The sequence below is a fragment of the Panthera onca genome, chromosome A2 (assembly GCF_046562875.1).
Source record: "Panthera onca isolate mPanOnc1 chromosome A2, mPanOnc1 haplotype 2, whole genome shotgun sequence".
Lineage (NCBI taxonomy): Eukaryota > Metazoa > Chordata > Mammalia > Carnivora > Felidae > Panthera > Panthera onca.
In genome coordinates this window covers 151,946,000-151,959,964 of record NC_138340.1, presented here as the reverse complement: position 1 = coordinate 151,959,964, position 13,965 = coordinate 151,946,000, and the positions used below count along the sequence as shown (strand labels likewise).

General features: G+C 38.0%; 1 long non-coding RNA gene across 1 annotated transcript in view; it reads right to left on the bottom strand.

Moving 5' to 3' along the window:
• Positions 1–13,965, bottom strand: part of LOC132679570 (uncharacterized) — a 135,686-nt gene that overhangs the window by 86,220 nt on the left and 35,501 nt on the right. The window lies entirely within an intron of this gene.

The window sequence follows — 13,965 nt, the reverse complement described above, 5'->3', positions numbered from 1 at the left end:
TAGACTCAACTTATTACATTTTTTTTGCATTTATGCTCGTGAGGGATGTTTATCTGTACTTTTCTTAGGATGTCTATGTAATTTTGGTATCAGGGTAATATTGGTTTTCTGGAATCAGTTGAGAGGTGTTATGGACTGGATGTTTGTGTCCCCCTCCAACTCATATGTTGAAGCCCAAACCCCCAGTGTGACGGTATTTGGAAATGGGGTCTGTGGGAGGTAATTAGGGGTAGGGCCCTCATGTTGAAATTCATGCCCTCACAGGAAAAGATACCAGAGATAATGCGTTAGTGTGTGCCCTTTTTCTTTGCAGCCCCCCACCCCCCATGCATGCACAAAGAAGTCATGTGAGCACACAATGAGATGCTGGCCACCTACAAGCCAAGAGAAGAGAACTCAGGATGAATCCTACCTTGCCAGCACCTTGACCTTGGACTTTCAGCATCTAGACCTATGAAAAATAAATGTCTGTTGTTTAAGCCATCCGGTCTATGGTGGGTTTTTTTGTTTTGTTTTGTTTCATTTTGTTTTACAGCAGCCTGAGCAGACTAAGACAGGGGGCATCCTGTCACTCCAGCTTTCTGGAAGAGTTTAGTTCATATACAATGAATAGTTCTTGAAATGATTGGTTGACTTCCCCATTGAAGCCATCTAGGCCTCGAGTTTTCCTTATGAAAAAGTTTTTAAGTACAAGTTTAACTACTTCTTTTCTTTCTTCTCCCCCTTCAAATGTGACTTCCATTTCTATCACAAATAGTTTTTATTGCTTTCATTATCTCCTCCTGAGCTTTGAAAGCTAAATTTTTGGAGTGCCTGGGTGGCTCAGTCAGTTGAGCATCCAACTTTGGCTCAGGTCATGATCTCACAATTTGTGAGTTTGAGCCCCACGTCAGGCTCTGTGCTGACAGCTCAGATCCTGAAGCCTGTTTCGGATTCTGTGTCTCCCTCTCTCTCTTCCCCTCCTCAGCTTGCTCTCTCTCTCTCTCTCAAAAATAAATAAACATTCAAAAAAAGAAAGCTAATTTTTTATCTATTTCATGTTATTTGAAAGCTCATGTTTGTTGATTCTTTTTTTTTCCCCCCAGAGGCAATGGTTGATTCCTTAATTTTTAAAGAATTCAATATCATAAGCAAATTCTTTTAATTTGTGAAAAACTGCTGGTCTACACTCCTCAGCTGCCTAGCAATATACTTCTTTTTTTGGGTATATTTCTTTTATTCTGAGTCTGATGGGCACACAAGATCATCCATTTTGGGTTTCTCTTCACCTCTAAATGAAGGTTGTCCTTCGTGAGGAAGGGTTCTAGAAGTTCAGTGGTAGGAAACAGGGAGACTCTGGCATTTTAGAACACACAGTCATTCTTAATCTCATGTTGCTTCAGACACACCACTGCTCCAGGCCAGCAAGAATGTTTTTCTGGTTTAGGGTGAAGCCACTCATTTAGTAAGTATTTTGCAAGATGACTTAGCATTGATTTACCATCTCCTGACCAAGATCAGGAGAACTTCCTGAACTTAGAACCGCCTCCCTCTCACTGATTGTTCTGTTTGGCCACAGTATTAGTTCCCTAAGATTAACCTCCAACGAGGTTACATCTGTAGGTTTCTGTTTGTTCCTCTCCTTCCTCTGCTAATAAGCTGTGTTAGTAAGAACTTAGCAGCTAGCTTGCCCTTCTAAGCAAGGAATACATGACTTGGGCATTTGTTGCTATCACATTCTTTAAGTATTTGCTGATCATTTATTACCACTCTTATGGTGCAAAAGAGGCACCGAATCTCGCCAACACAGCCAGAACTTGCTTTCCTACCTCTTGCCCAGGTCTGTACTTAAGGTGGAAACTTTGGTGAGGAAGCAGGCAGAGGTAATAAACCGATTCAAAATCCGAGCTGAGGTTGAGCTTGTGTATGAGGACCGGCAACAAGGCCAGTGGACAGGGAACACAGAATGTGCTCCGCAGGCAGGCGGAGACCGCTGAGGCCTGCTCAGGGTCGTCTCCTGGTGTCTCCGGCAGCTCCGTCTGATTTTCACAGCAACTCACTGCCATGCCTGGTACCGGTGTCGGCTTTCTGGCTTTCTTTTTTAAAGCTGAGGTGTCCGATCTAGTGCCCAGCTTTTCCCCTGCAAGCCAACACCTCTGATCCATTCTGTACCAACCCCAGTTTGAAGCTTCGTCCTTCCACGATTCCTTCTCTTATGGTTTGTACTGTGTCTTTTGAAGGAAAAAAAAAAAATACAAGTTTTGTTTCTGGTTTGTTTTCGGTTTTTTTTTTTTTAGAAATCCAATTCCAGGTGGTCTCCAGTTAAAGGGAGAAAACGTCAGCTTGATTGTCCCTGCCTCTAGATTTGCTAGCAATTTTCCTTAGAATTTACCACTTTTCTGAGTCTGATCATGTCAGTGTAGCAGAGCTGATCAGATGTGGTGATGCTGACCCAAGCTAACAAATCTCACACAAAGTATAAAAGCAGAATGCTGACTTGCTAAATTTCACCGGGAGTTATGACCATAAAGGGACAGAATGTTCACATCTCCATAGCTGGTGCCTTTGTTTTTCCTCGTGTGCAAGCTAAATAGAAAGATAATTTATTAGAGGACAATTCAATAAGGATGAATCAAAATAAAATGAGTCAGTGTGATGTTGAGACTGTTTGGTTATTATCACGCCTAATGCCTTGATGTTCCCATCTCTACAATAGGACCCCATCTATCAGAGAGACCAAATGCTCATGTTAGCCTCGGGGTTCCAGGATGGTCAGAACTAGAACAATCTCAGCCAACATTTGCATCTAATTCTTTTTCCCCATGCTCTTCAGCTGAAAAAAAAATACGGATAGTAGACATGATAATTTCTCATGTTCTTTTCTTCCTCCAGGCATGTGGTAATATTGTACCTTCTCACCTGTGGGCATCAGACATAAGCATATGGCTTCCTTTAGCCAATCAGTTGAGAATGAAGACTGTTAAGAGCCAGAATGTGGCTTGCAACCTTCTCCTTCCCCTGCCAGAGTGATTAATGATGCCTTCTTCATCCTGTGTCTCCAAGTGAGAATGATGTGAAGAGTCTCAAACAAACCCACATCATAAGCAAGAGATAAAACTTTCTTATTTTAAACCACTAATATTTGGGGATTGTTTGTTACCATGGCAAAATGAGGCTCATGTTGATTGATACAGAAACTTGTACCCTGTCGTAGGGAGTGCTATAAAACAAACTTAAATATGTGGTATTGGCTTCGTGGGTTATATGGCAGATAGTGAGGTCAATTTATCACAGACTGGAAGAGGGAGGGTCAGTATTACTCAGTGGCTAAATTCTTGTTAAAGGAACAACTACTTAGCAGGTATGATGTGGCGTTCATACAGGCTCTGGGTATCCGTGGCTAAGTAGAGAAAGAGAAAGAGGTAAGGGGAAGAGAAAGCCAAGAAATATACAGTAAGACTTGTGACACAAAAGAAACCCGGGTGTGGTCATTGCTCACAGAGCTGACTGCAATGAGACAGAAAAGCCAAAAATACGTTTTAGAAAACTGTGCTGCAAAAAAGAATCAACAGCCTAGACTAAAATAAATCATGACAATTTGATACTTACAAAGATCCTGGGGCTCCCAACTGTATACAGGCAAGAAGTGAGCTGACAGAGCTGCTCAGTTTCCAAGAAGATATCTTGCCAATGTCCCACTCAGATATAGCCAAGGAGGATAATGTAAAACAAACAAAAGAACTACACAGAGTGTGAATTTAGGGAGAAAACTGGACAAGTTAGCTACTCCCAAGGAGGAAAACTAGACCTTATTTAAGAATCATTCCCTGCCAGGAATTGGGGGGAATCCTTACTAGGTTTTTGCAGAAGTTTTTCAGAACTGCTACAGAGAAGACTATGTTATGTGGGACAAGTGTATACTATGTGGTCCCAGTTCTTCCTCTCCAAGATTATCTCCTGCAGCTATCTGTCCTGGTTCCATTACTGCATATTGGATTTTGGAGAAGCTCATAGACCTTCAAATTCAAGAAGAGCCACATCCAGACCTAACATCAAGATACTGTCTAAAACCAACATATTCCTTAGAAACTCTGGGTTGTAGAATTGATGTCACGAGTAGGAAGAACTTTTGCATCGCTTCCCTTGGGTAGGCTGCATATTTTCCATGTGGGTAGGAGAAAAGACTAAATATTTTCTTAGTAGATTGTGAACTATGACAGTCATTAGGGCTGTTTACCCATTTTTTAGTTATTCCCCTTCTGCAAACCTGAGAGGATTGCAATTGCACAATCTTTTGATGAGAGCCATGGCCATTTGACCTGCATTTGGCTGAGAAAACATGAGCAGCTATGATGTGTGTGATGTCCAGAAAAAAGTCTTTAATAGTCAGTGCGTGCTTTGTTATTCCCCTCTCTCCCTGGTGACTGGCCCCGTTCCAGATGGTGAAAGCTCTGTCATCCTATGTGCCCTTGTGACTGATGTGAAATGAGCATGTAGCATAAGCAATAAATGAAACTAGGATGTTTTAGTCACAGTTTAGGAGCATTTTTACGTCCTGACCTATACAGCCCCGAACTCGACTAAATAAATTAAATCAAACAGCAAACATTCTAGCCTATTTTCCTCATGATTTCAAGAACCCTGAATGGAATACAGGCATACCCCCAATGTACTGCATTCTTTTCAAATTGAAGGTCTGTGGCAACCCGTGTCCAGTGAGTCTATTGGTGCCATTTCCCAACAGTATTTGCTCGTGTTGTGTGTGTCAGTTTGGTTATTCTCAAAATACTGCAAACTTTTTCATTATTATTATGTTTGTTATGGTGATCTGTGATCGGTGACCACTGAAAGCTCAGATGATGATTTATGTTTTTTTAGTAATAAGGTTTTTTAAATTAAGCTATGTATATTTTTTAGACATAATGCTATTGTGTATCATGCCAGCATAGTATACGGCACAGTGTATACATGTCAGTATAGTGTAGGTATAGTATGGTATAGACTAGAGTGTAAACATAGCTTTTATATGCACTGGGAAATCAAAACACTCATTTGACTCATTTTATTGTGACATTCACTTGTTTGCAGTGGTCTGCAGCCAAACCTGCAAAATCTCCAAGGTCTGCCAGTATTAGCAAAGGGAACAATTCTCTCCAAAAATGCACCATAAACAAGTTAGATGCAGCTCAGGAATGCGACAATATTTTAATATAAGAAAATGGGTGACATTCACTGCATCAACAGATTGTAGAAAGAGCCATACGCTCATCTTAATAGACACAAAAAAAAATGTGATGGGGAGTCTGGGTGGCTCAGTCAGTTAAGCGTCTGATTCTTGATTTCAGCTCAGGTCATGGTCTTGCAGTTCATGAGTTCGAGCCCACGTCAGGCTCTGTGCTGGCAGCATGGAACCTGCTTGAGATTCTCTCTCTCCCTCTCTCTCTGCCCCTCCCCCACTCACTAGTGTGCATGTTCTCTCTCTCTAAATAAATAAATAAACTTAAAAAAAGAAAAGAAAAAATCTGATAAAATTCAAGACCCATTCAATAAGCTAAAAACAGCAGGAAACTAATTTAACTTCATATAAGACAACAACAAAACTCCTTATGATACGCACAATTATAAATGGGAAAACACTGGAATCATTCCCTTTAGATTTAAGAACAAGATAGGGATTCCCACTTTTACTGCTGTTTAACAGTGCTAGAAATCTGAGATTGGCATAAGATAAATAAAATAAATTAAGGGCATAAAGATTGGAAGAGAAGAAATAAAAGTGGGAAGGGAAGTGGAAGGGAAGAAATAAAAATTACTGCATATGTTACTGTTTTCATAGGAAATTTAAAAGCATAAATTTTCCCATTTAAGGGTGAACATTCAAGTATCCTGTGACCTGGCATTTATACTTTTACCTACTTGCCCAATTGAACTTTAGCATATAGGTACCAGGATACATGTATAGGAATCCATAGTTATCCTATGCATAATAGCAAAAGCCTAGAAAAAGAAATGTCCAGTATCCAATGTTTATAGCAACACTATCAACAATAGCCAAATTATGGAAACAGCCCAAATGTCCATCAACTGATGAATGGATAAAGAAGATGTGGTATATATATACACAATGGAATACTACTTGGCAATAAGAATGAAATCCTGCCATTTGCAACGACATGGATGGAACTGAGGTATTATGCTAAGTGAAATAAGTCAGAGCAAGAGAGATATCATATTTTCCCTTATATGGGGAACTTGAGAAACTTAACAGAAGACCATGGAGGAAGGGAAGGGGAAAAAATAGTCTCAAAGAGAGGCACGCAAACCATAAGAGACTCTTAAATACAGAGAACAAACTGAGGGTTGATGGAGGGGGGCGCTGGAGGAGAGGGAGAAATGGGTGATGGGCAATGAGAAGGGCACTTGTTGGGATGAGCACTGGGTGCTGTATGAAGCCATGAATCATGGAAATCTACCCCCAAAACCAAGAGCACACTGTATACACTGTATGTTAGCCAACTTGACAATAAAATATATTAAAAAAAAAGAAATGTCCATTGAGAGAAAATGAGTAAGTTTGATACAGTTACCTACTAGACTATTATGCAGGATTGAGAATGAATAAATTCCAGCTACATACATCACAGATAAATTTTAGTTATCTAATGCTGGGTAAAAAAGGTAAGTCTTAGAAGAAACATACAATATGATGTCCTTTATGTAAAGTTTCAAAACTAGCAATAAAAATCTCTACATAAATTAGGATATAAAGAAGTCTAATTGTATGTTAACTAACTGGAATTTAAATAAAAATTTGGAGGGGTGCTTGGGTGGCTCGGTCAGTCGAGCATCTGACTCTTGATCTCAGCTCAAGTCTTGATCTCAGGGTCATAAGTTCAAGCCCCATGATGGACTCTGTGCTGGGCATGAAGCCTACTTAAAAAAAATATTTTGCTTTTTTTTTTTAATTTGGAAAAAAGTGAACAAATTAAAAAAAAACTCTAAAAGGTCATAAACTCAATATTTGATTGAAGGATATATAAGAAGATGTGTCATTATGAGAGGCCCACATAGGTAGACACAAGTTATTGATAATATTTTAGTTCTTAGTTTGGGCACTGTATTCATAGATGTTCATTATTAAGTAAAAATTCTAACAATACCAATAAAGTTAGAGATCTATGCATGGACCATTAGTTTTAGATATGGAACTAGGGTTATACTGATTTTATTCTGTACCTGTGTGTACATCTATGCCAAAAATGTAATTATTTGTAAATTCAGAGTCAAGTACAATAGAAAATACACACACACACACACACACACACACATATATAATTAGACTCTAGACAGATGGACAGACACTCATTTTAACTTACACATACAAGTGAATACCAAGAGGTTAACATGCGAGAAGTAATATCTACACCTAAGAGCAGTGGGTTGAAGTCAATGAAATTTTAGAAAGATATTCAAAAAGTAATGACTTATGAAGATGTTGAAGACAACATCAGAAATTGGAAGTGTTCTGTGTACAAACCAATGTTCATCTCTACACAAATTCATGTATTGCAATCTCTCTACTTCTGTTTGTTTAGCTTATAAAGATATGTGACCCTCCCAACCTGGGAACTTGTAAAATAACAATCACCGCTGCACAGATGATACCTGGCCTCAGAATGGTGTTGTCCAGCACTGGGATTTCCTTCAAAAGTATTGGCTTACCAGTGCAGGGCTCAGAAAGACTACAGTGTGACTTTTTAGTACAAGAAGTTTCATCTAGTCTGAAGGCCTAAGGTAGAAATAATCAGAAATCACCAAGGAAGACTTTTGCTGTCATCATTTACAGTGCACTGTTACAGACTCTTATCAACATATTGTCCCTTTCTGCTTTTACTCTCTTGGTAGAAAATGCCTGCAATCATTTGAAATATAGGCATTTCCCAGCATACATGACTTGGCTTTTACACACAGGCATACACTGATAAAGAAGAGTCTTATATCCACAGTCCTGTTCCATAGTCTCAAGATAACAAGGGTTTTGTAGTGGTTTTGAATCTTTAACCAAGAGTATTTGAGGAGGAAACGACCCAGAAGTATGCCTTTACATTCAGCATTAAAAAAATCACAAGGCACTGGTGCCCTGAGGTATCTACACCACTTTCTTTCTGAAGCATTTTAAGAGAGAGAACAAAAATGAACCTGACATCCAGGTTATAAGTGATAATGCATTCTCACCAGGAATATAATTTACGGTATTTGGTTCACTAACACATACCCCTTATCACTCTATCTTTTTAACCAGCGAATTCAGTGATTCCGTGTATAACTGGAAATTTCTGACTATTATCACTTTCAGGGTAGTTCATTTTAACTATTTATATTGTGAAGGGCAAATTCTTTTATGATACATTACTTTTCTTCGGATAGGTTCACATTACCCAAGGGTGGTCTTAGCTTCAAAAAGGATAAAAAGCTCAATTTGTTAAAATATCAAATATATTTAAATACATGAATTAATAACACAAATTTAAAAATCTAATTTGTTACCTTTGGAGGATAATAGGGAACCAATTCATTATCTTAAAAACTATAAACAAAGCAAACCAAAGCATTTATCTTGCCTTCCTGGTATGAACATATTGTGATTAAATAGATTAAACATCTTTTATAAAAGTATTTTAATTAGGAAATAAAACAAATTATTAAACTACAGTATCACTATTTTATATCCCCAATGGATTACTGGATCTAAGCATTTATACTCAGCAGCTGCTAATGCCATAAAAACAGAACAACTAGATGTCAAAGTGCTTCCTGAAGAAAAAACACAAAGAACATAACACCTATAGTATCATCAAAGGAACTAAGAGAATGAGCAAGGCAATGGATGTGATAATTTGTCACAATTTTAGATGACTGTGAACATGTGGCAGTGAACCATAACTTGACCCAATCTCAATTTAAAACTCAGCAGAATTTTTATAAAAATTGACAAGATTGAGGCACCTGAGTGGCTCAGTTGGTTGAGCATCTGACTCCTGATTTCGGCTCAGGTCATGATCTCGTGGTTTGAGCCCCATGTCGGGCTCCATGCTGACAGTGCAGAGCCTGCCTGGGATTCTGGGATTCTCTCTCTCTCTCTCTCTCTCTCTCTCTCTTCTTCTCTCTCTTGCCTTCTCTCTCTCCCCAGCTCATACACACACTCTCAAAAATAAATGGATGAACTTAAAAAAAATACTTAGGGGCATCTGGGTGGCTCGGTCAGTTAAGTGTCCACCTTTGGCTCATGTTATGATCTCAGAGTTTGTGAGTTTAAGCCCCATGTTGGGCTCTATGCTGACAGCACAGAGCCTGCTTCAGATCCTCTGTCTTCCACTCTCCACTCCTACTCCCCTGCTTGCTCTCTGTCTCTCAAAAATAAACCTTTGAAAAATATTAAAAAAAGAAATTGACAAGATTATTGCAATATTTATAGGTAAATTTAAAAGACAAAGGATAGGTAAAATAATTCTTCAACATTTATTTATTTTTGATAGACAGAGACAGTGCATGAGTGGGGGAGGGGCTGAGACAGAGGGAGACACAGAATCTGAAGCAGGTTCCAGGCTCTGAGCTGTCAGCACAGAGCCTGATGTGGGGCTTGAACCCAAGAACCGCAAGATCATGACTTGAGCTGAAGTTGGATGCTTAACTGACTCAGCCACCCAGGAGCCCCAAAAAATAATTCTTAAAAAGAACAAAGTTGGAGAACTTATACTACCTGAGTTCAAGATTTACAATAAAACAAGAATCATCAAGATATATAGATAAATAAAAGAGAACTGATATCTCAAGAGTAAACTCTTTCATATATTTCAATTGGTTTCACATAATGTTTTAATGGGGAAAATTGTCTTTTCAATAAATCATGCGCAAATTACTGGTTACCCATAAGGCAAAAATGTCATTAGCACATTATATGACATATGCGCCATGTAGAAAAAGTACTCAAACAGATAAGGGACAAAATGTAAAATCTAAACTATCAAATGTCTAGACTAAACATAGTAAGGAAATCTTTGCTACCTTGAGATGAACAAATATTAAGCCAAAGGCATAAATCATTTAAAAGACATGATATTAGACTTCAACAAAATTAAAACTCTTGAACTTCCAAAAGCATTGTTAAGAAATTGAACTGAAGTCACAGACTGGGAGAAGATATCCATAATAGTTTTGTCTGACTTGTATCCAGGATACATAATTTTTACAACTCAATAAGGAGAATACATATGCTTAATAACAACAACAATTTTGACAAAGAGTTGCAAGGATGCTTCACTGAAAAAGATACAAAAAACGAACACACAAAAGATGCCTAAAATTTTGTCATCAGACAAACGGAGGTTACAACCACAACAAAATACGATACACGCTCAGTAGAATGGTTTCAATTAAAACGACTGGCAAAGTCAAGTTTGTTGAAGAAGTGCTGCTCTTGAAACTCAAAAATTGCTGGTGGTATGAGAAAAAATGAAATATGGCCTTTTGTAGCAACATGGATGGAACTGGAGAGTGTGATGCTAAGTGAAATAAGCCATACAGAGAAAGACAGATACCATATGGTTTCACTCTTATGTGGATCCTGAGAAACTTAACAGAAACCCATGGGGGAGGGGAAGGAAAAAAAAAAAAAAAGAGGTTAGAGTGGGAGAGAGCCAAAGCATTAGAGACTGTTAAAAACTGAGAACAAACTGAGGGTTGATGGGGGGTGGGAGGGAGGGCAGGGTGGGAGGGAGGGCAGGGTGGGTGATGGGTACTGAGGAGGGCACCTTTTGGGATGAGCACTGGGTGTTGTATGGAAACCAATTTGACAGTAAATTTCATATATTAAAAAAAAAAAAAAATAAAAATAAAAAAAATTGCTGGTGGTAACGCAAAATGTTACAGCCATCATGGAATATAGTTTGGCAGATTCTTATAAAGTTGATGACATTTATCCAAGTGAAATAAAAGCATATATTAGACCTGTCATGAATATTCACAGCATCTTTAATAATCATAGCCCCAAACTAGAAGCAATCCAAACTTCTGTGGACAGGTGAATGATAAACCAGTTATAGTTTATCTATACAATGTAATATCATTCAACAGTGGATAATATTAGAACCAAAAAATGGAACATATTAGCAACATGTACAATTAGTTGGATGAGTCTCAAAACATTATGCTCAGTTTAAAAAACTACACACAAAAGAGTTGAAATTGTTTTCATTTGTGTGAAGTAAATTCAAAGGATAAAACACACTTAACGGTGATAGAATGCTGATTAGTGGTTTTCTTAGGCATTGGTAGGGACAGGGATAATGGTAAGAGAGAAAGAAGAAAATGTTTTGTAGCCTCAGTACATTTGATTTTAAAATAATTTAACTTGAGGACACCTGGGTAGCTCGGTCAGTTAAGCATTTGACTCTTGATTTTGGCTCAGGTTGTGGTCTCACGGCTGTGAGACTGAGCCCCACATTGGGCTCTGCGCTGAGTGTGGAGCCTGCTTTGGATTCTCTCTCTCCCTCTCTCTCTCTGCCCCACTGCCCCCTCTCTCTAAAATAAAAATAAGATAAAATAATTAAATTTTGAAACTCTTAAGGCAGGAAACAGTTCAACATTTTATTTTTCCTGGTTGTCACAAACAAGTTGTTACTGTGGCCCTACTTTAAAAAATAATAACCAACAAGTATCAATTGCTAAATATTTATCAGGTATTTTCTATGCCTGCACTCCAAGGTAAAAATCCCTATATTGGTAACAATGAAGCTGTAAATCTCAGTAGCTTAAGACAGGAAATGTAGGTTGGGCACTTCTCTTGGTCAGTTCACTTCCAAATAGTGACTCTAGTATGCATACTCTTTCTAATTTGCCATGTCACCAACTCAGAATCATAAAATTCCTGTCATAAAGGATGGCGGGCAGAAAGAGAGAGCCAAGGATCTGGCAGGAGAATTTCCGGATGGACCTTAAAGAGGGGACACCGCTATTCCTCAAATCATAATGCAGAAGAATCACCTTGAGATAATTTTACAATCTCCACACGTCATTGACTCCAGGTAGTTTATGTGGCCAAAATCAAACTCTAGGAGGAACCTGGAAATTTCGGTTCGGTGTTTGTAGGAATACGATGGAGACTGATGAGTCGTAACTGTCCACTCCTTGTCACACATGCTTTACCTAACATCAAGTCTCATATACATAAGTCAGAGTGATTAAAACATTGTGGTACATGTATAGGAAAAGAGTTTAGTTGAGAATTCAGAAACAGATCCATATATATAAACATATAAAATAAGAGTAAAGCCATATCAAATCATAAGTGAAAGAACAGACTCTTCAAGAAGAAATTAATGAGGTACGTATGGGGAAAAAATTCAGTTCCTTCCATCATAAAAATATCCCCAATGGGTTACATGTTTAAATAATAAAAACAATATTATAAAATTTTGGTAGAAAAAATATAGGATATCCTTATGATATTAGGGTAGTAAACAATTTTTTAAACAAATGGTAAAGGCTTAAGACAAAAGCAAGAAAGACTGAAAGGCAAGCCACACAGAGGAAAAGTTGAGACAAGCCCTGGTTTGGAATAACGTATGTGCAACAAGTACAAAGAAACACCAAGGATTAGAATCCAGAGTATTTAAAACTTAGTCACCATTGAGAAAAACACAAGACATTAAGTAGAAAACTTGACCCAGGATAAAAATAAGTAACAGTGACCGAGAAACTTATGAAAAGGCATCTAACCTCTCTAACCGTCAAGACAATTAAAACACAGCCCTGTATCATTTTTGACATATTCTATTGGTAAAAGCTCCAAATCTAAAGCATTATGGGGATGTAGAGAAATCGTTCCAGTCGCTCACTGCTGGGAAAAGTGGCTCAGTGGTAATTAAAAGTAAAAATTAACTTACCTGTACTTGTAAGTGCAATCTGATACAAACACTTGTATATTTGCATACAGAAGTACGTACAAGAAAATTTATTGCTTTGTTACTTGTAATTGAGAAAATTGTTGAAAATATAAATATCTAATAACAGGGGAGGCAACATTTACTATGTAAGTATGAATTGTTATTCAAGTATTTAAAGAAATGAACTAAATAAATAGATGTGAAAAGCCAAGCTGTAAAAGAACGTGCACAGAATAAAAGTTTACAAATATGCAAAGACACAGACAACACGATATTTTTTAATTTTCACTAGTACCTATATATGCATATAAATGTATGGGAACTATTCTGGAAGATTACACAACAAAACAGCCTCATTCCAATGACTGAAATATCAGGATTGGGAGGGGTTTAACCGGGACTGCAACGTTGTTAGTTTAAAATTTTAAAGAGAGGGGTGACTGGGTGGCTCAGTCAGTTGAGCTTCCGACTTTGGCTCAGGTCATGATCTCACAGTTTGTGAGTTCAAGCCCCGCGTCAGGCTCTGTGCTGACTGATTGCTCAGAGCCTGAAGCCTGCTTCAGATTCTGTCTCCTTCTCTCTCTGCCCCTCCCCCGCTCACGCTTTGTCTCACTTGTTTCTCAAAAATAAATAAAAATGTAAAATAAAATAAAATTTTAAAGAGAGTAAATGTACTATTTGTGGGGACTAAAAAATGAAACAATAACAATACTAACAATCAGAGTAGAAATATACCAACATGTTAATAGTGGGCACTGGGTGGTTAAACTGTGATTGTGTTTTATTGTCTTTGCTCCTTTCAGTGGATCTCTTGTGTTTCTTGGGAACATATTTTCATATTTAAAATTTTAAATAATATGAAACATTGTAACGAAAGGAAATCATGATGCATGCATAAAAGGGGCTACTATCCCATTAAAGTTAGATGAGTTTCCTTGAAATGAAAGTTTTCCACATTGACTGCGTGAGCAACCAGGAGCAGGCTGCAGAATGCAACATCATCTTAGTTAAAGGTTATTATTTAGCTAGCTTAAGTGATGGA